Genomic DNA, 24,021 nt, shown 5'->3' on the forward strand with positions numbered 1-24,021 from the left:
CCTAGAGTCCAAACTGGACTCTCTTTCGAGATCAATCTCCACCGACCTAAAGGATCAAGGATAACCGTTCAATCAATGTCGGTTTGGTCCAACGGCCCATATTCACTTGAAGGACTATAAAACCAGACCCCCTGGCCCCTGGAGATCATACCTCTTCTACAGAATCAAAGCTAGGGTTTCAATTCTTCATCCAAGTAGAGAGGATCCCTCTAGTTCTTCTAGTTCTACCTATAGTTCATCTAGATCTAGTTCTAGTTCATCTAGTTCTAGTTCTAGTTCCTCTAGTTCTAGTTCTAGTTAGTTCTAGTTGTAATCTAGAAAATAGGGAGAGTGAAGAGGAGAGCGCAGGAGGAGCCGGATCTGTCGGATCATCCTCAACATTGTACTTTTGCAGCAGCTGGTTCATTCTTCATCGTTCTCCAGGTTCTTCAATTCATAATTCCTGAGTTCTTTAATTACTTTTATTTACATTCAAGTTTTTTATTGGATTCCCGCTTGCATCAGGTGCTCTAATCTTTGAAACATTAGAGTAGTAATTAATAGAATAGACATGGTGTTTAGTCTTGCAATTACCTGGAATTGCACCCAATCATGCGGATTGTTGTGGTAGCCTTAGGGTAGTGACAGCCGTAACGGTCGACGTATTCCACCACGTTCGGATCGGTGTTTGTAGGACCGTAGTCCGACCTTCCTAGCCCCCTTCTCATCTCTTTTTGTGGTTAGTGCTCTGATGTCCCGATATAAATAATCTTTGAAGTAATTCTTGATTCTTAGATCAACTAGAGAACTCTCAGGAAACCTCCTCTCTTCCCACCAAAAATAATTATATAGTTATCCTTGGGCGATCTTGGATCTTAATTAGTACACTCCCGTTCCCTGTGGAAAATCGATACTCTGGAATACTCCCGGGTGAAAGCTACATCGGTATCCGTGCGCTTGCGGATTTTTCTGTTTGCGTTTAAAATACCCAACAAGCTTTCTGGCGCCGTTGCCGGGGAATGGTAGCTGTGCTAGTTTCGAACCAAGTCGTCTGTGTATTTTTCTTTTTTACCACACTCACCTTATCATTTTCACCATACCACATGGATTTCACTCTAAGCATTAATGAGCATGGAATTTATTTCATTGCCACTTCATTTACTCCATGCTCATATTCAACAACTTCCGAATCCTTTGGTTTTTCCAACATCACCACATTCGAGATCTCCAACCCCCTCATCCTTTCTATTTATAAAAAACTTTAAAAGGGCGGTTGTCGATGCATATGTCTATATTAAATATTGCAGATCTCGTTGAGTTGATCTTGATATAGGTCAGCGTTGGAGGGGAAACCACTTCGCCGACATAAATTGATGGTTTCCCAAGGACAAGCTTAGTGTCCTAAAAGAAGCACTGATCAGATCGTAACATGAGCTTTTAATTATTTGCAGCATTACCTTGTGTATTGAGCATATAAGGATAATTGTAAAAAAATTCCTTCGGGTATTCTTGTCACTAACCTTTTCAGGATGGGAGCAAGAAAATCGCATGAATGACAAGCACAAGGTATGTCCAACCAATCATCATACAACATTGAATTAAATTCATCCAAACTTGAATTTTGCAAAATTCAAGCTTGGGGGAGTACTTTACATTAAAAACATCCTTTGCCATGTTGCTATGTTGGTTGTCCCTACCTTTAAGACATGCTCAATTTGTTAAATACTAATCACACTACTTCTTCTCCACTTGAGTAGATCTCTATAATGCTCTTATACCACCTTTATTTGCTTTAGTATATGTCTAGGTTTGGAGTAGTTTCATTTAGACCAGGTGCCGCCGGAACCACCGACTACACCATCCAGCGAATCCCAGGACGACTGAGAATACGGAGAGTTCCGTTCGGAGGACTTAAACACACCGAACGCCTTGCCAAGAGAATTCAAGGATCAAAGAAGACTACCAGACGGAGGACATCCTAATCGCTGACAGAGTGCTTCCGACATTCAAATACACCTTCGCCAGCTGCTAGCTACATCAGAAGAAATTACGTCAAAATCCAGCTTGGGGGAGAGCACTCCCATTTATCGAGCTAAGTGTTCTACTCACGTTTATACTTTACTCAGATATTAAAAAGATGCATAATCATAAAAACCCAAATAAAGATTTTGTGCTTATATATATCTCTTTGCTTAGTTTGCTTAATAAATAAATAAATAAATAAAGTTTGCTATGAACCCTCATGATAAGCTCTCACATGGAAATGATGAATAGTTGCTTTGCCATCTACCTAGTTTTCAAGTTTAAGCTTTCTCTCAAGTTTAGGCATAACTGTTATTAATTAAGATTTGCTCTAAACCTGAACTCGTTAACAGATATGATATGGGAGGGTTGAGCTACTGTTTATCTGTTACTAGAGATGCTAGAATTCTGGAGAATTTTATCTTTCAAAATCTTTAAAATGTTGCATGATGAGTTCCTGTATGATGAGAGTTTAAAATCCTACCACAGCCATATATACATGCTTATTAGACTATGAACCATACATTTACTTTTTACTGCTTATGAGCATTGAGTGTGGTCAAGCGGTGTAGACCCTTGGGAGCTTGTCGTGTGGTTAAATCAAGATTCACTTGCACATTCACTCACACATGCTGCTTCTACTCCGGAAGTACGCATCCACATATATCCACCTATTTCCATCTCGAGAACTACCCAAAAATATTCTACTCCCAATCCGGGAGAGAATAGCCAAAAACATTTCTGTTTTCCTCTGTGAAATAAATGCTCAAGTTATCTTGGTTACTACCACTTGCTATATTCTTTCATGAGATGAGTGCTCTAAAAAAAGAATAAGAAAAAAGATACGAGGAAATAAAACGGGGCAAGTGCCTGGAACCTCGAAATAAAGGAAAAAGTGAGACGAGAGGTAGAAATGGACAAGTGTCCGACAGTAAAATTAGGGGTACAAGATACCCACTTGAGAGGAGAGAAAATGAAAATACAGAGCATCTCATTCTCCCTAAAAGTTTCAAAAGAGCAAGAAAGGTATGTACCTCCTCAAAAGAGCACAAGTAGAATTAGACTTTCACCATTGTTATCACCATCATTACCATGCACCATTCATTCACCACACATGCACATCTTGATTTGACTTATTGACTTGTTCTTCTGGATCCATGGTTTGACTATGCAATAAATGTCTTGTAAGTATGTATACATTATCTCCCACCTATGAGCTCCAGATATCAAAAGCTTTATTAGAGTAGGATGAGAGAGAAGGAAATGTCACTATGCTTCATACCACAAAAACTACATATTTTGACAGAAGGCATATACCATCACTGCCTGGGTAAGGATCTAGAAATACCACAAAAGAGAGACTAGAGAGAGTCATACAAGGAATCTCTGAGTTTTATTTGAAAATCTGCAAAAACTCTAGAGCTATAGTTAATCAAAGAACAAGAGACATGGCGCTAGACTAGACCGTTCTATCTTTTAACTACTCAAGACACAAGTGACGGTTGCAAGCTCCATGGTGGAAGGTAAAATGAGTAAGTTTAAATCTTAACAGTTTACCCTAACCCAAAGATGAGATCTTGTTTGAACGCATGTGTATCTTTAAGGCATGAAACCACTTCAGAAACTCTTGAGTCCATCTTTGCCTAGGGACGAGCAAAGGTTAAGCTTCGGGGAGCTTGTTGACGGTCCTTAATGCTCACATTTAACCGTCAACTAATCATGGAAAAGGATCGAAATGGAACCAACACCTAGACTTAGGGTTTTATCTGACAGAATTCCACGAGTTTTGGTGTTTGTCTATTTCTGTAGGGGGTTATCATGAAATACGGAAGAAAGGCCCACACGTCGGGTTTACATAAAGGTATTAATGTGCTGCACAATTTTCTACCATCTAGAAGACTCCAGAAGCCACAGATACGAAGCGGAGGCCGAGAGGGCTCGGGGACAGGGCGCCCGTCCTACTCTCTTGGGCGCCTGCCCCCTCCTAGAGTCCAAACAAGACTCTCTTTCGGGATCAATCTCCAACGACCAAAAGGATCAGTGACAACCGTTCAATCAATGTCGGTTTGACCCAACAGACATCATACCTCTTCTACAGAATCAAAGCTAGGGTTTCAATTATTCATCCAAGTAGAGAGGATCCCTCTAGTTCTTCTAGTTCTACCTCTAGTTCATCTAGATCTAGTTCTAGTTCATCTAGTTCTAGTTCTAGTTCCTCTAGTTCTAGTTCTAGTTAGTTCGAGTTGTAATCTAGAAAATAGGGAGAGAGAAGAGGAGAGCGGAGGAGGAGCCGGATCTTCCTCAACATTGTACTTTTGCAGCAGCTGGTTCATTCTTCATCGTTCTCTAGGTTCTTCAATTTATAATACATGAGTTCTTTAATTACTTTTATTTATATTCAAGTTATTTATTGGATTCCCGCTTGCATCAAGTTCTCTAATCTTTGAAACATTAGAGTAGTAATTAATAGATTAGACGTGGTGTTTAGTCTTGCAATTACGTAGAATTGCACCCAATCCTGCAGATTATTGTGGTAGCCTTAGGGTAGTGACAGCCCTAATGGTCGACGTATTCCACCTCGTTCGGATCGGTGTTTGTAGGACCGTAGTCAGACCTTCCTAGCCCCCTTCTCATCTCTTTCTGTGGTTAGTGCTCTGATGTCCTGATATAAATAATCTTTGAAGTAATTCTTGATTCTTAGATCAATTAGAGAACTCTCAGGAAACCTCCTCTCTTCCCACCAAAAATAATTATACAGTTATCCTTGGGTGATCTTGGATCTTAATTAGTACACTCACGTTCCCTGTGGAAAATCGATACTCTGGAATACTCTCGGGTGAAAGCTACATCGGTATCCGTGCGCTTGCGGACTTTTCTGTTTGCATTTAAAATACCCAACAGTAGCTCGCCTCACCGGGAGGCAAAGGAACTGAGAGCTCCAGGAGGTCTATGTAGTCGACACAGCCACGCCATTCTACCTCAAGTGGTCAGAGAATGCCATCACCTTCGATCGCCGCAACCACTCGGACCGGATCCTGAACCTCAGGAGCTATCCGCTCATCGTTGACCCCATCATCACTGAGACGTGCCTGACTAAGGTGCTGATGGACGGAGGTAGAAGCCTTAACAACCTCTATGCAAAGACCCCGAGCCTCATGGGGATCATCAAGTCTCGGCTGAGGAATGATGCATCACCATTCCATGGAGTGGTGCCTAGGCACCGAGCCCATCCTCTCGGGCAGATCGACCTGCCCGTCTACTTTGGGACCCCAACAACTTCAGGTGGAAAGTCCTCACTTTCGATGTGGTCAGGTTCCTAGGGACCTACCATGTGATCCTGGGAAGGCCATGCTATGCCAAGTTCATGGCCGTCCCCAACTACACCTACCTCAAGCTCAAGATGTCAGGACCGAACGATGTCATCACTATCAGCACGATGAGCCAGAACGCCTACCAGTGCAACATCGAGTGCATTGAGCAGGCTGAGGCCAAAGTGGAGAAGGTGTCCCTAATCACTAGCCTCGATGGTCTCGCTTAGGACGTCCCGGACCCCAAGCACCACGCCAGGAGCTTTGAGCCGGCAGAGGAGACCAAGCTCATCTTCCTCAACCCAGAGGCCTTTGAAGGCAAGGCGTGGAGGATTAGTTCCAGAATCGACCGTAAATAGGAAGAAGTGCTCGTCGACTTTCTCTGCACAAACACTGACGTGTTTGCGTGGAGTCCCTCAGAGATGCTGGGCATACCGAGGGAAGTCGCTGAGCACTACTTGGACATCCAAGATGGCTCCAAACCCGTGAAGCAGCGCCAGCACCAATTCGATGAAGAGAAGCACTAGGGCACTGGGGAGGAGATCTAGAAGCTACTGGCGATCGGATTCATCAAGGAAGTATTCCATTCTGAGTGGTTAGCTAACCCTATATTAGACAAAAAGAAAAATGGGAAATGGAGAATGTGTGTTGACTATACGAGTTTGAATAAAGCATGTCCTAAGAACCCTTTTCCATTATCTCGTATCGATCAAATAGTTCACTCTACTGGATCATGTGAAACTTTGTCATTTCTTGATGCATACTCCAGCTACCACCAAATCAAAATGAAAGAGTCCAACTAGCTAACGACCTCTTTCATAACCCCCTTCAGAATGGTTTGCTACGTAACCATGTTGTTCGGCCTGAAGAACGCAGTAGCTACATACCAGCGATATATGCTCCAGGTCTTTGGGGACCTCATAGGTAGAACCATAGAGGCATATTTAGATGATATCATAGTCAAGTCTAGGAAGGCTAGTGGCCTTGTAGCTAACCTAGACAAAACTTTCTGATGCCTTAGGGCTAAGGGAATTAGGCTGAACCCTGAGAAATGTGTTTTTGGAGTTCCCCGAGGCATGCTCCTCGGGTTCATAGTCTTTGAGCAGGGGATTGAGGCCAACCTAGAAAAGGTCTCGGCCATCATGAATATGGGCCCAATTTGCAACCTTAAGGGGGTGCAGAGAGTCATGGGATGCCTCGCATCCCTCAGCTGGTTCATCTCTAGCCTCGGAGAGAAAGGGCTTCCTCTGTATAGGTTGCTTAGAAAATCTGAGCACTTCCCTTGGACCCTCGAGGCCCAGGAGGCGCTTGAAAAGCTCAAAGCTTTGCTCACCAACCCCCCTATCTTGGTACCCCCCCGTTGAGGGGGAGCGATTGCTTCTTTACATTGCAGCCACCGACCAGGTGGCCGGCGCAGCTATCATGGTCGAAAGGAAGGAAGAAGGACATGCCCTGCCGGTCCAGAGACCGGTATACTTCATTAGCGAGGTACTCTGCAACACTAAGACCTAATACCCACAAATCCAGAAACTACTCTATGCTGTAGTCCTAGCCTAACGCAAACTCTATCATTACTTTGAGTCTCACCCTATCTCTATGGTCTCATCTTTCCCTTTGGGTAAGGTGATCCAAATCTGGGAGGCCAATGGCAGAATCGCGAAGTGTGCTATGGAACTCATGGGTGATGGGATCACCTATGAGCCTCGAAAGGCCATAAAATTTCAAATCCTGGTCGATTTCATGGTCGAGTGGATGGCAACTTAGCTCGCTCCCACCCCAGATCTTGTCAGAGTGCTGGACCTTGTACTTCGATGGGTATTTGATGAAGTCTGGAGCCGGCATAGGCCTCGTCTTCATCTCACCCCTCAGAGTAAGGATGCAATATGCCATTCCACTCCATTTCCCAGCCTCAAACAATGTGGCAGAATATGAAGCCCTTGTCAACAGCCTCCATATCACAGTCAAGCTTGAGATCAAACGACTCAACGTTCGAGGAGACTCAAGACTCATCATTGATCAGGTCATGAAGGAATAGAGTTGCCACGACTCTAAGATGGAGGCATACTGCAAGGCAGTGCGACAACTGGAAGAAAAGTTCGATGGCCTCGAGCTCAACCATGTGTTGAGAAAATACAATGAAGCCACCGTCGCACTCACAAAGATGGCATCCGAATGGGCTACGGTACCCTCAGACGTCTTTGTTAGTGACCTCCACAAGCCCTTTATCAACTCTAAAGAGGATGGGGGCACGGGCCACCCTCCAGCCAACCCCTCCTCTGGCTCTAAAGCCTCAATGGCTCCCGAGCCCAAGGCCATGGACATCGAACAGGAGGGACCTATGCCTCATGACCTACCAGATTGGTGCTTCTCATACCTCCAACGCCTTGTTGACAGGACTCTCCCCACGGACCAAGCTGTAGCACGGCGACTGGCTCGCCATGCCAAGACTTTCATCCTCATCGATGGCAAGATGTACAAATGCAGCCCCTCTGGTGTCTTCATGTGGTCTGTCACCCACACGGAGGGCACGGATCTCCTTCAGAAGATTCACTCAAGGGCTTGCGGCGATCACACAGCGCCTCAAACATTGGTAGGAAACACCTTTCGATATGGTTTCTACTGGCCCACCGCCATGGCAGACGCCACAGAGATCATCCGGACATGTAAGGGTTGCCAGTCCTACGCACGGGAGACCCATCTCCTAGCTTAGGCTCTATGGACAATCCCCATCACATGGCCCTTTGCCGTCTAGGACCTCAACCTTGTCGGGCCTCTACCGAAGGTGCCTGGGGGCTTCACCCACTTACTTGTCGCTATCGACAAATTTTCTAAGGGGATCGAAGTCCGCCCCATTACCAAAATCAAGTCCGAACAAGCCATGTTGTTCTTCACAGACATCATCCATTGATTTGGGGTCCCCAACTCCATTATCACAGATAATGGTACGCAATTCACTGGGAGGAAAATCCTAGACTTCTGCGATAGACACCACATACTTGTGGACTAGGCAGCAGTGGCTCATCCAAAGACCAATTGCCATGTAAAATGTGCAAATGGCATGATCCTCTAGGGTCTGAAGCCTAGGTTCTTCAACCGGTTGAACAAGTTCAGAAAGAGGTGGCTGAAGGAGCTCCCTGCTATCGTCTAGAGTCTAAGGACTTCTCAGAGCTGAGCCACAAGGTACACTTTGTTCTTTGCGGTCTATTGCTCTGAGGCCATCCTCCACACAGACCTAGAGTACGAATCTCCAAGGGTACAAGCATACAACAAGAACAACAACAAAACCTTCCAAGAAGAAGCCCTAGACCAGCTAGACGAGGCTAAAGACGTGGCCCACCTACACTTGGCCAAGTACCAGCAGGCCCTCCGACGCTACCTTGCTCGACGAGTCTGAGGCCGATCCTTTAGGGTCGGCGAGTTGGTGCTGAGGCTCCGACAAAGCAACAAGGGCTGCCACAAGCTCACTCCTCCCTAGGAAGGACCCTTCATCATCACCAAAGTGCTTTGACCCAGCACATACAACCTCGCCAATGAAGAAGGAGAAGTCTACAACAACCCATGGAACATAGAGTGTTGACGGTTCTTAAGTATCAATTTTAATTATCAAATCAACAAGGGAAAGGACTAATATACAAACAACACCTAGAATTAGTGTTTGATCTGACAGAATTCCACGAGTTTTGTTGTTTATCTGTTTCTACAGGGGGTTATCAGGAAATAAGGAAGAAAGGCCCACATGTCGGGATTACATAGAGATATTAACGCACCACGCAATTTTCTACCATCTAGAAGACTCTAGAAGCCACGGGAATGAATAGGAAGGCGATTGGGCCCGGGGGCAGGGCGCCCGCCCTCCCCCCTAGGGCGCCCGCCCTGGAGTTGTAACCAATCCCGTCCAACTTCGCGGATCACGCTCCACCGACCTAAAGGATCAAGGATAATCGTTCAATCAATGTCGGTTTGATCCAATGGCGCACGTTTACCTGAGGGGACTATATAAGCAGACCCCCTGGCCCCTGGAGGAGAACAAGTTCATCGTAGAGTTGAGGGGAGCCCTCGAAGGATAACCTCTCCTCTAAATAGACTTAGGGCTTAGCATCTAATGTGAGTAGACTAGATCTACTAGATTGAGAGAGATAGAGTGGAGGTGTAGATCGGAGGAAGCCCGGCCTGTCGGTCTCTACTCCGATGTTGTACCTGCGAGATCAAGTTCTCCTAACCCGAAGCTTGCTCCTAGGATTCTTTAGTATTTCGACTTCTAAATACTAGTAAGTTCTTATTTTATTGTTCTTTGGTTTAAGAGTTTACTTTAATTTCTTTGCATAGAGTTTAGAGTAATCATCTCTAGCGTAAACGTGGTGTTTGGGCTAGGATACTCATAGATATCCCCTGACTAGCTGGACCATGGTAGTAGCGAGGAACGTGACATTTCCGAGTTACCTTTGCAGCCCATATCCCGTTAGTAGGATCGATAGGGTTTATAGGTGCGGGTTGAACATCCTCTGTGGTGTCTAGATTCCGTGAGCCTCCCCAATAGAACAGTAGATTATCCTTACCAAGGTTAGAAAGAGATTACGGTTGTAGTCTTCTCTATACATCACTCACATCGAGAAACATTCTTTGTAGCCTAAAGGTTAGTAGTAATAGACCGGGTTAGTTAGATGCACTCTTTCTCCTAGTGGTAAAAATATAAATACGATACTCTGGATAACTTCCCGGGTGAAGTGCTCACCGATATCCGTGCGCTTGCAGATCAATTCCTTATTGCGTTCCCAAATATCAACACGCATTTCTAGCGCCGTTGCCGGGGAGAAAGATGGTTTGCTAACATAACCTTCAGTCTTACTACTAGCTTGTACTTATACTTTTAACTTTCCTTATCATTTATATTCTTTATTTATTTTCTTTACTCTTACCTTATGGAAAACCAAGATTCTAAATCAATCTATCAATTTGCAACACCTTCGGAAACTAACCTTTTACCGTGGGAGTCATCACAGCCTATCCAAACATCCCAGTATAGGTTAAGTTCCAGGTTGATTGCTATGATTCAAAACTTATCTTTTTCAGAAAAGGAAGACGAAAACCCTTACCTTCATATTAGAGATTTTAAGCAAACATGTTATTGTCTTCGCATTGAAGGCATTTCTGATAAAACCTTACGTTGGAAGCTTTTTCCTTTTTCTTTAAGGGGAGAAGCTAGACAATGGTATAATCAGAAGGTAAGTCAACAACAAGGTGAATGGGGAGTTTTATGAGCCAACTTTTGTCTAGATTTTTATTCCCTCGACCGTATCGGTGACCTTAGACTCGAAGTCCTATCTTTTAAACAGAAAGATAATGAAACTTTGGGAAAATCCTAGAAACATTTTTCTGATCTTTTAGAATCTGGTCCAAACCTTAATCTTGAAGACCCTATTCTTTTATTTCACTTTTTTTGAGGTCTTCAGAAAGATCATAAACAAATGCTACATACAATGTCTAGAGGTTCTTTCTTTCGCATCCCTAGTGATGATGCTAGAGTAATCCTAGATAGAATCCTAGAAGTTGAGATGGATAATACCCTTCATGATGAAACCCACGAAGCCGAAGTAGACACTCTGCCAAATTCTCCATCTACTTTAGCTATCCCAAATTCTGAGCCACAAAAGGAAGAAATTCCACCACCTAAATTCATGCTAGATATAGAATCTGATCTTTTTGCCGATTTTGGAAACATTTCAAACTACCATTCTATAGACAGACCCCAAAACAACCATTTTAGCATTTGTTTGCCAACTGAATATCAATTGAGAGAGCTTATCTCAGTCATGAGTAGCGAATGGTTGGAGGAGTCAGAGCTTTCCTCTGATGTGATCCGTTTGGACACACCTCCCATAACTATATGATGTGCTTATGATTCTGATCAATTTGATGCTCTCTATAATCTTGTTTTGGGGATCAACATAATGTCTGAATCTTTTGCACTTATATTATTTAAAACTCTTGTCTTAACCCCCACAACAAAGGTCATAAAGGAATCTTCGGGACGAATAGTCCCTAGTCTTGGAATTATTAATGTCCTGCCCATTATAGTAGAAGGCTCCATGGTTCATTTGAACTTCTATATCTTTGATACATGGGACTTTGACCTGTTGATAGGACAACCTTTTAGAAGACTCCTTTATGAAGGTCATACTGGAAAGCTACACATTTCTTTTGGAAAAACCTTTAAATTTCCAATAACGATTTCACACTCCTTAAATAATAAGGCCGAGTCATATCTTTTGCCTGATCCCATGGAGGAGGTAAAGGCTGCATCTCTAGAGCTTTTAGATAAATCAGACTTAGAAGATGAAGCTCCTCTCTTCATAGAAGAAGAAGCTGAACCATTTGAACCTGAACCCTTAGACGAGTTTGCAGAAAAGCTTAGACCTCCCATAGAGCTGAAAACTTTACCACCCAGTCTTACCTATGCTTTCCTAAACAATAACCTAGAGTTTCCTGTGATCATTAGTGATAAACTCACTCAGGAGCAAACTCTGCGATTGATGACCATTCTTGAGAAACATCACTCAGGTTTTGGCTACTCACTCCAAGATCTTACAGGAATCAGTCCTATGATTTGTACCCATCGTATTCCAACAGGTCCTTCTGTTTCACCTTCTCGAGAACCCCAACGTAGACTATACAACGCGATGAGAGAGGTAGTTAAAAAGGAAGTTATAATGTTGTTGCATGCAGGGATTATATATCCTGTGCCACACAGTGAGTGGGTGAGCCCAGTTCAAGTTGTGCCTGAAAAGGGAGGCATGACTGTCGTTATTAATGAAAAGAACGAGCTAATTCCGCAACGCACCGACACAGGGTGGCAGATGTGCATAGACTATTGAAAACTAAACAAAGCCACGAAAAAGGATCATTTTCCTTTACCTTTCATAGATGAGATGCTAGAGCGATTAGCGAGCCATTCGTTCTTCTTTTTCTTAGATGGATATTCAGGGTATCACCAGATCCCAATTCATCCCGATGATCAAAGCAAAACCACTTTTTCATGCCCATACAGAACTTATGCTTACCGTAGAATGTCTTTTGGGTTATGTAATGCACCAGCTTCTTTTCAAAGATGCATGATGTCTATATTTTCTGATATGATTGAAGAGGTTATGGATGTTTTCATGCATGATTTCTCTGTTTATGGAAAAACTTTCGATAGTTGTCTTGAAAACTTAGACAAGGTTTTGCAAAGATGTGAAGAAAAGCACTTAGTCCTTAATTGGGAAAAATGTCATTTTATGGTTAGGGAAGGAATAGTGCTGGGACACCTAGTGTCTGAAAGAGGTATTGAGGTAGACAAATACGATACTCCTTATTGCGTTCCCAAATATCAACATAGAGCAGCTACGTCACATCTACCCCCTGGTTTTGTAAAAAGAACTTTGTACTAGTCATTTGTCTTGAGAAAGCAAAAAAGAAGCGAACTCTATACAAAAATAAGTTTTTTTCCTCAAGAGCGAGTCTTGGCTCAGCTCATGTAGAGTATGAGCCTTCATTCGGGGCTACATGGAGGGAAACCCCCTCCCTATTCTATCACAAAATTTTCTTCTCTTAAGTTAGAGTCTTTCGACCCAAGCTATCTGTTGACACCATTTATAGGCATGAGTCAGGATAGTCAGGAGAACTGATTGGTAATCAGGAAAATGATGTGTCAAACCGACAAGAAAAGTGTCTATGGCCGATGATGCGGATGGTAGAATGACGGGTGGATGCTGCTACTGGCCTGTGGATAGAGACAGTAGCTATTAGTCATTGCCGATTGATCGCTGATGCCGATGGAGAGCAGTTGATCGCCGATGCCAATGAAGGAGAGCATGTGAGTTGCTAAGGGAATTACAAGGGGTATGCCAATGAAGTGAGAGCTGATGAAAGGTTTCATCATGATTGAGGCGGACACAGGAATAGATAGGTGCTATTTTCTATATTTGTTAAAGCATACCTTATGTAAGAGTCCTGTTTTGCCTAGAATTAGATCCTAGTCGTATATGGTTGTAACTCTTTGGGTCAGCATATAAATATAGGCCTAACAACAATGTAAGAAGAACAATCAATCAATATCATACACAAGTTTTACATCAACTTTTGCATCTACTCTTTCGACGACTTTGTCAATTCGCATATTTTCTTTTGTTTACGAGTTCTCAGGGATTCAACAAACAAAACTCGACAAATTCTCGAGTTCCGTTTGAGTACCTCTTGGCCATGACATCCGGGTGCATCGCTGTTGTCAGGACCAAAGTATTCGAGTTATCACCTTTGTTGATTGCTAGGTCAAATTGGCTAACACGCCTTAATATCGAAATCGGGTATTAGTCATTTGTGTTTGCAGATTTGCTTTTGCATCAACACATCTTTTGGCACGCCTGGTAGGACATATCTATCAACAAGATTGACATGACTACTTCTGAGCTTGACACAGACAATGTCATCGGCGTGACAGAAGCCGATCTCGGGAAAGAACAGAGGCAAGCTATGGAAAGGGATATGGAGGAATACAAGCAACTTTGCTTGAAATCCTTCAGTGTGAACAGGAGCAGGGAAGTTATCCAGAAGTAGGATCAGTCGTTGCCTCGGCACGTTACCTTTGATCCCAATCCTGGTAAATTGCAAGACATGGTTCATACTACTATTAATCATGCTTTGATTAATCACTCCAATGTGTTGTTCAATACTGTTTACAATGTCGTGGTTCAAACTTTTAAAGAAGGACAGACACCACCGCTTTATGCTGGCCCAGCCTACCATCAGCCAAGATTATCATCGGTTGTGGCTCCATCGGCTCCTCTAGCCATTGTGGGTACAGAAGCTACTTCTCCTGCAAGCACATTGGGATTGACTAATGGGCAATCTAGAGCGATGAGATCTAATCCAATGACCTTAGGAGGACGGGTTTAGCTCAACACAGGTCTATCGGCATCGGTAATGTTAGGGTCTATATTTCAGAACTATCAGGTTCCTCCCAATTGGTGGCGATATGGTATGCCTCTAGATTTTTTCACAAATAGTTCTAGAACATCTCAGGTAACTGAATTAGCAAGGAAAGGTCCAATGTCATCGGCACCTCCATTCTCGAAGATGACTCAGATTCCTCAGTATTCCACAACAACTACCATGAGGCCAGTTATGGGGAATTTTCAGGCACCCAAGTTCTAGATACCTAATGCAAATTCATTGGCAAACCCATTGCCAACGTAGCAAAGATTTATGTCTCAGGCGGGTTATGTTAATCCAGCAATGACAACCAATTACGAGCCATCTACAAATTTTGGGCCGATGAACACTAACAATGGTTGGACAGGGCAGATGATCTTCCTGCATGCAACATAGCAGAATCATCAGGATGCAGGATTCCATCAAGGTTAGATGCAGGTCGGTTTTCAGAATTAGGCGCCGGCAAATCAACCGATGAATCATGCTTAACAGATCGGTGGTGAGCAAGCTATGGCTAATGTGATGTTTCCTATAGACCGTGTACCCTAGAGACCCGTTGAAGCCTATAAGCAAGTTCTAGAAATTCAACCCATAGATTGGCAAGATGCCGATGCCAATTGGGCCAATAAGATAGCAGAGGTTATGAGGGATTACTTTACGATAAAAGCCAAGGTTAACACTTATTCTTATCAAACACCATATCCTCCTGTATATGATTTAATTCCACTCCCAAATCAGTACAAGGTGTTGGATTTTACTAAGTTCTCTGGACAAGATGATACATCAACATGGAACACGTCAATCGGTTTATCATCCAATGTGGACAAGTTGCTAACAAAGATGAATTAAGAGTTCGTTTATTTTCATCATCTTTGTTAGGATCAGCTTTTACCTGGTTTATTTCATTGCCTCCAAACTCAGTCATTACTTGGGCTGATCTAGGGAAGTATTGATGGTCCTTAAGTATCAAAAATTAATCATCAAATAAATAAGGAAAATGACCTATATGCAAGCAACACCAAGTATTAGGGTTTGATCTGACAGAATTCCACGATTCTATTGTTTATCTATTTCTGTAGGGGTTATCAGGAAATATGGAGGAAAGTCACACACGTCGGGTTTACATAGAGATATTAACGTGTCCGCCAATTTTCCTCGGCCTAGAAGAGTCCAGAAGCAACACGAACGAGCGGGAGGCCGAGCGGGGCCTCCAGAAGGGCGCCCGCCCTATGGCAGTGGCAAATCACAGCCTGTCTCGTGGATTATGCTCCACTACCTCTGAGTATTAAGGAAAACCGTTCAATTAAGGTCGGTTTGATCTGACGGCCCACATTCATTTGAGAGGGCTATATAAGCAAGTCCCTGGCCCCTGGAGGAGAGTAATCCCATTATTCATAAGCATATTTTCCAGAGAGGATTCACAGAGAGAGGTTCCTTTAGGGTTCCAACCTCCTAGGGCTTAGCATCCAATGTTAGATTAGAATTAGTTCTTCTAGATTTAGAGAGATAGAGTGGAGGTGTAGATCGGAGGAAGCCCGGCATGTCGGTGTCAACCCTGAGGTTGTACCTACGAGATCAAGTCTCCTAACCTGAGGCTTGCTCCTAGGATTCTTCAGTATTTCGACTTCTAAATTCTAGTAAGTTCTTTGTTTTATTGTTCTTTGGTTTATGAGTTTACTTTTATCTCTTCATGTAGAGTTTAGAGTAATCATCACTAGCATAAACGTGGTGTTTGGTCTAGGATACTCATAGATATCCCCTGTCGAGCTGGACCGTGGTAGTAGCGAGGAACGTGACATTTCCATAGATACCTTTGTAGCTCATAATCCCGTTAGCAGGATCGGTAGGGGTTATATGTGTGGGTTGAACATCCTTTATGGTGTCTAGATTCCAGAAGCCTCCCCAATAGAGTAGTAGATCATCCTTACCAAGGTTAGAACGAGGGTGCAGTTGTAGTCTTCTCTATACATCGCTCACATCAAATCATAGTGGTTGTAGCCTAAAGGATAGTAGTAATAGATTTGGTTAGTCAGATGCACACTTTCTCCTCATGGTAAAATATAAATATGATACTCTGGATAACCTCCTGGGTGAAGTGCTCACCGATATCCATGCGCTTGCGGATAATTTCCTAATTGCGTTACCAAATGTCAACAAGCATTTTTGGCACCGTTGTCGGGGAGAAAGACAGTTTGCTGAGATAACCTTGAGTCTTGCTTCAAGCTTGTATCTATACTTTTACTCTTTCTTATCTTTTTATATTCTTTATTTTACTCTTACTTTATGGAAAACCAAGATTCTAAATTGATCCATCAATTTTCAACACTTTCGGAAACTGAGCTTTTACCATGGGAGTCATCACAGCCTATCCAAACATCCCTGTATATGATAAGTTCTAGGTTAATTGCCATGATTGAGAACCTATCTTTTTCGGGAAAGGAAGACGAAAACCCTTACCTTCATATTAGATATTTTGAGCAAACATGCGATTGTCTTCGCATTGAAGGCGTTTCTGATAGAACTTTACGTTGGAAACTTTTTCCTTTTTCTTTAAGAGGAGAAGATAGATGATGGTTCAGTCAAAAGGTAAGTCAGCAACGAGGTGAATGGGGAGTTTTAAGAGCCAACTTTTGTCTAGATTTTAATTCCCTCGACCGTATTGGCGACCTTAGACTAGAAGTTCTATCTTTTAAACAAAAAGAAAATGAAACTTTGGGAAAATCCTAGAAATGTGTTTTTGATCTTTTAGAATCTGGTCCAAAACTTAATCTTAAAAACCCTATCCTTCTATTTCATTTCTTTTGTGATCTTCAGAAAGATCATAAACAAATGCTACATACAATGTCTAGAGGTTCTTTCTTTCGTATCTCTACTGATGAAGCTAGGGTGATCTTAGATGGAATCTTAGAAGCTGAGATGGATAATACCCTCCATGATGAAACCTACGAAGCTAAAGTAGACACTCTACCAAATTTTTCATCTGCTTCAGCTATCCCATGTTCTGAGCCACCAAAGGAAGAAATTCCACCACCTGACTTCATGCTGGATATAGAATCTGATCTTTTTGCTGATTTTGGAAACATTTCAAACTACCATTGTATAGACAAACCCTAAAGCGGCCATTTTAGTATTTGTTTACCAAATGAATATCAATTGAGAGAGCTTATCTCAATCATGAGTAGCGAATGATTGGAGGAGTCAGAGCTTTCCTCTGAAGTGATCCGTTTGGACACACCTCCTATATCTATACGATGTGCTTATGACTCTGATCAATTTGATGCTCTCTATAATCATATTGTTGGGATCAATATCATGTCTGAAGCTTTTACACATAAATTATTTGGGAAATTAAATTTAATCTCCACAACAAAGTTCATAAAGGAATCTTCGGGACAATTAGTCCCTTGTCTTGGAATTGTGAATGTCCTACCCTTTATGGTAGAAGGCTCCATGGTTCATTTGAACTTTTATATCTTTGATACATTGGACTTCGACCTGTTGATAGGACAACCTTTTAGAAGACTCGTTTATGAAGGTCAAACTGGAAAGATACACATTTCTTTTGGGAAAGATTTCAAATTTCCTATAACAATTTCTCATTCTTTGAATAATAAGACCGAAACATATCTTTTGCCTAATCCTATGGAAGAGGTAAAGGCTGCATCTCTAGAGCTTTTAAATGAACCAGACTTAAAAGAAGAAGCTCCTTTCTTCATAGAAGAGGAGGCTGAACCATCTAAACCTGAACCCTTAGCTGAGTTTATAGAAACACCCAGACCTCCCATAGAGCTTAAACCTTTACCACCCGGTCTTACCTATGCTTTCTTGAATAATAATCTAGAGTTTCCTATAATCATTAGTGATAAACTCACTCACGAGCAAACTCTGCGATTAATAACAGTTCTAGAAAAACATCACTTAGTCTTTGGCTATGTAACACCCTAGGTGTTAAGCATGCACTTAGTCTCATAAACTCATCCATAAGCATTATCATCAAGCATAGCATTGCATGAACATGTCCTCCATTCAATTGTGATTTTATGTGCTTTGTTTTATGTGAATTAAATATGGTAAAAATATTATGCTTAGTTCTAAATTTCTTGAAACGCCCAAATTAGGTTGAAATATGTGTTAGAAGATTTAAGAGTAATTTTGTGAAATTTTTGGAGCTATATGAATTGAGAAATGGAATTTATACAAAAATCCCTAAAATGAATTTATTAAAAACCTAGAACTAGTTTTAATCTGTGATTCAAATTCTATTTGGAATTTGGCTTTGCTTATTAAAACAAAGTTGTAGGGAATTTTATGGGGAACAATTCTTCTTTTTACTCCAACCCCTAAAAGGATTTGTAAATGCTTCAAAAGTCTCATTTAAGCTTTTTGGGAAAATAATTTCAAAAAAAAGAAAAAGGGGGCAGGCGCTGCTGGGCCAACCCGCCTCCCTTTTGGCCCAGCCAGACAGCGCGGCCCGGTTTCCCCTCCCTCCCTCTCCCGCGCGCGGACGCCCGCCTTTGTCCACCCGACGCCGGCCACGTGGCGGCCGTACGTCGGCATCGAGGACGCGCCGCGGCCGACCGGCCTCAACCTGGTCGGGACGCCACCCCGCGCCCCCAGGCCACTCCATTCTGTCCCCTCCCCGCTCCCCTCTCCTTCCTCCGCTCGCGAGCGCCGCAGCCGTAGCAGCTCCGCTGCAGCGCCATCGCCGGAGAGCTCCGCCGCTCACCGCCGGCCACACCAGTGATCTATCCTCGGCGCCAAAACCACCACCGCACTCGTCTTCGCCGCGGTAAGCCTCTGCGCACGCTCTACCGAGGTGAGAGACCGACGCACACCATGAATCGCTCGCCGGAGTTTCCCTGACCTCGTCGGAGTGCTCCGCCGCGTCGAACCTCGCTCGTTTCTGCCTCGTTTCGCTTGCTTTTGGGCGCGTTAGGTCCGTAGCTCGACGAGGAAGCCTCGACGGAACCCCGCGCGTGCTCTTCCGCACCGGAGCGGCCTGGCCACGGCGAGCAGCGCCGCCGTGCCGCCATGCATGCTCGCGAGGGTGCTCCGGTCATCTTCCGGCCAGTCCAAGGGCACCCTCGGGTGCGTCTCGCTGCGGGGAGCACGTTGGTGCTCACCCCGTGGCCGGAGACCTCGCCATCGGTGAGAGCCGGCCGGCCGAAGTCGGCCGAAGTGCGGCGTGGCTGACCCGTGGGGCCTCGACCCCTGGGTCCCGCCTGTCAGTGCCTCTGCGGGTGTGGATCCGGGTGGATCTAGTGTTTTCCGTCGGGTTTTCTTAAATAAAGGTTTTCAGAATTTGATTAAATCTTGTATATTTCATAACTTGAGTTCTACAGCTCCAAAATTGATGAAATAAATTTTGATGAACTCTATAATTCCAGATCTATAGTTTGGTATGGTTGCATGTCATGTTTGAACAACTTTTCTGTAGAAATATATTTAATCCATGTTTTTGCTGAAATTTGGAAAATGCATAGTATCTAAAATATAGTTCAGAAAAATATGAAACTTGTTTTGCTGGCGCTGCATGGATGAGTAGGCTCTGGGAAAAATATGTTACACATTATTTGCTGTGTGAGTTAATTTATGGTGATTTAAATGCTTGCATGGCAGTGGTTTATGATTTTTAATAAATAACTGGATCATGCAATTAATCTGGAAATTTTTGTGGGTAATTCTTATGTTAACAAGTTAATTATAAAAATATGAAATCTGCTGTTTGACACTTACACAACAGTAGGATAATTATACTTAATTATATGGGTTAGTCTTGTAATTTTGTAGCCCAAAATAAATCTCCAAATATTATGAAAAAAAATTATGGTAGACTTTATGATTGACTAGTAGTCTACTGTAATTTTTGTGGAATTTATTGATAAATAGAAATATATGCTACCTTTGTAGGCCTAAAAGTGGATAAATAAATTATGAATTGTTATACATAGATTAGATAAAGTAAGAGGGTGTTAGTCTATGCTTAGTTTGCTTAGTCCGGTAGAAGTCGGGTGATTCCCTGTCACTTGCGAGATATAGGTGGACACCTGTTTGATTAGCTGTAAATGCTATGGGGAAGAATAACCAAGTGTGGAAAGGAATTTGAGACCGGGCAGGGTCTTGTGGTGGGTTGATCATAGTGCCCCTGCCTGTGTCGATTAAAGACCAATCGTTGACGGCCCTCTGGTCATGTTGAACGCATGCCCCACACTTAGCTGGAAGGATAAGTAGTTCCGACCGTGAAGCCTGAACACTATCCGGGCCGGGAGTCGAGCCGCCATGCGCTATATTGGTGATGGTTGAGGAGAACGACGAGGGCGCGATGCGCAACCTTGGTATACCTTGGATACCTCGGTCGCCAGAACGGTCCTTGGATACTGGCGGTGTCTGCCGAACCCGCGAATTGGTCCCGGATAGTGTAACACGGTGATCTGTAGCTCACTTGATCAGTGAGTGTGGTTTGTGTGGGGAATAACTCGCTAGCTGGTTAGAAATCGATTCGAATCGCCATCGCTCCTGGATAGTGAGCACTTGACATGAGCCCTGTCCTCGTAGTAAGGACTACGGAATACTTGGGTTATGATGATAAATGGTTTATGAATGCTATGATGAGGTATCATCATATTTCTACACTTGTTTGTAATAGTACAGGTGCAAACCTAGATAATAGGTAATGATATTATCAAACTTGAGCTAATTAAAAGAAGAATGGCCTCTAGGCTATGCTTAGTGGAATAATGCTTTTATGCAAAAAGTCTCAGCTACCCCACTATACAGCCTTGTTGATCCTTGAATAGTCTTTATTTTTGGTTTATGATGGGTAAGTCTAGCTGAGTACATTCTCGTACTTAGGGTTCTATTCCCATGTTGTTTTGTAGATGGTCAAATGTACTATGGTTATTGCATCCTCTGCTTGTACCCAGCTATGGGCGATGACTAGACCAAGGGCGATGGTCACTCTACCTTCTCTTTTGCTTTTGTGGTAATGACCGAACTATGGCACTGTATCAAATTGAATGTGTGTGTGTGTGTTACTTTCAAACTATGAAGCTTCCGCTACTTGAGAACATGGTTTGTAATAATTTTAAGTACTCCGATGTATTTGATGAATGTTGTAAACTGGATGTAACTATGGATGGTAGCCGCTAAACTTATTACGATATTGGCTGTATGTGCGATATGTGGTTTGAAATCCTTCGAGATTTCACGGACTACAGGGATTATATGGGCTTAAGCTCGATGGTTTAACTGTGCAAATGGTCACTATTAGGCTTAATCTCTTATAATTTGGATGGTTCTGTTACAGCTCGCATCGGAGCAAGGTTTAGCGAGTTACTGTTCATAACTACGTTCTAAACTAAACTTAAACCGGTTTAATAAAAGATTATTATTAATCAAATGGTAATCAAGGTGTCAAACTAAGTTTTTGGAAAACTATCTAGTGTGCCATGGTCATATCCTTTATGCCCAGTTAAGGACTCTAAGGTGGCTATGTAAGTATTGACTTGGGGGTTAATGCATCATATTTCTATTTCGTCGCTCATACGACGTGCAATAGTATGAGTACCATTCATTTTAGTGGTAATGTATGGAGCAATTCTTCCTCTACACCTCGGTAAGTGAGAGCTATGAGAGCATGATCGGATACACTGCCGATCTAGGGAAGTGTTGTTAGGTGCTGTGTCATGCACACATGTTTGGTGTGCATGGGAACAGTACCGCATATTGGGAGATTCCGTCCTGAGAGGCGATGCCGTCACTAGGGCGATGATGTGGGTAGTAACACGCCATCTGCATGGACGGGGTGTCTATGTGTGTGGGGTGTATAGCTTTAAATTCTTGTTCTACATGTTCATACTGTGGTTGGGCTGAAATGAGTTTTCTGTAGGTACACTAACCACGTTCCCGCCTAGAACGCTAGTTACGTTATGAGAGAACGTTGTGTGCCACCGCATATACCGATTAGTGTTAACTTTTGTTTCTAAGTTTGTGAGATCGTAAGTTCGTGCATGCATCATGTTCATTTCATATCATTGCTGACTTCCTCCCCTTATTTTAATCTGTCCCAATTCCAAATAAGATAATAAAAGATAATCCTCAATCTTACCTAAGGTATTCTCTTTGCAGCAGATGGCACGCACTAGGCTCACCGCTCGCAAGTCCACTGGTGGGTGGGCCCCTCGCCATCAGTTGGCAGCTAGGACCTCGCGTCATAAGAGCAAGTTCTTAGAGGAGTTTGGGATGCCCACCATGCTTTGGAGAGTGCTCAGTTCGATGGGGTATCCCGAAGGAAGGGAACCTCGCTACTATTGGAACAAGGAGCAGTTTGGTGACGGGACCCTAGTGGGGATCGAGGCAGTGGTCCCTACCAGTGGAGGTGACCCCGCCTGGGGCGGCTGGGTGTACGAGTCCCGAAGTACCACGCCTTTCCACGGTGCCAGTAGTGCAGCTTTTGCAGTTCTGAGGGACCTCATGGAGAGGTTTCCACAGGAGCTGGCCCATGCCTTCGCTGTGGTGTTTCCCCGGGGTGACCCCTACACTTCAGTGTGGGATCAGTCCCAGGTGAATGCTCTAGAGAGGAGTGTGGACGAGGAGCAGCACAGTGACAGTGCAGCTATGAGTGCTATGTTCGCCTTCATGAAGACCTATGGGGGTCTAGAACATTGTTTAGGACGCTTGTCTGGGTCCCTTCTCATAGTTCAGGATGAGAAGCGCCAGCTACAGCGTGAGTTTGACACTGAGGTTGAGAGGTTGCAGGCAGAGTTGGCCCGCATGACCCGAGAGAGGGATCAGGCGCTCCAGAAGAACAGTGAGCTGAGTCAGGACCTGCTGGAAGTGAGAGAGCAGAGGGACAAGGTGACTACTGCTCACAGGAACTGTGAGCGCATGCTAGTTCATGTGCTTGGTCAGAGGAATGAAGCCTAGCATGAGGAGGACACCCTAAGGGCCTGATAGCTAGAGCTTGAGCAGCAGCTAGCTAATGCTGAGGAGAACAATGAGAACCTGCATGAGGAGATCCACCAGCTGCATAACCAGCTCCACCCTCACCACCTGCCTGGAGCAGCTGAGTTGGACTCTGAGGATGAGATGGATGAGGATCCAAAGATAGAGGTAGCTGCTAGTGGAGATGAGGACGAGTGTAACACCCCAGTGTTATGGTTGCATTGATCATGTGCATAGCATAAGCATCATCATCTACTCAAAGCATATCATGATCATCATCTACCTTGAGCCATGTCATTCTATGCAAAAATGTGTTTTAAATTGCTTAAATAGGCTTCCTATGCTTATAATTGAATGAATCATGCTTGTGTTTGTGCTCAATGCCTTGGTAATTAGTTTATCTATGCTTAACTTGACTTTGGGATCAATGTTCATGTTGATCACTTCTCCAAAATAATCACTTAAGTCATACTTATGCAAATAGGCCCTAGAAACCTCTTTTGCTTAGGCTTTTAAAAAGTGTTTCATAAATTGTTTGCATGTCAAAACTTTCTACAGAAAAGTTGTAGAAAATTTTATAAGGAACAAAAGTTGTTTTATGGCCATCTCATGAAAATGAACACAAATAGCTCAAAAGGGGTCCACAAGGCAGATTTGGGGCTGTTTCCAACACTTAGAAAATTTTCTAAGTCCTGGGCCGAAACCAGTTTGCTTGATCAATTTTGAAAACTCTATATCTCTCAATCCAGGCTGATTTAGCTTTTGCTCCAGTTAACAAAGTTGTAGATCTTGGCTAGTACTC

The sequence above is a fragment of the Sorghum bicolor genome, chromosome 5 (genome assembly GCF_000003195.3).
Source record: "Sorghum bicolor cultivar BTx623 chromosome 5, Sorghum_bicolor_NCBIv3, whole genome shotgun sequence".
Taxonomy (NCBI): Eukaryota; Viridiplantae; Streptophyta; class Magnoliopsida; order Poales; family Poaceae; genus Sorghum; species Sorghum bicolor.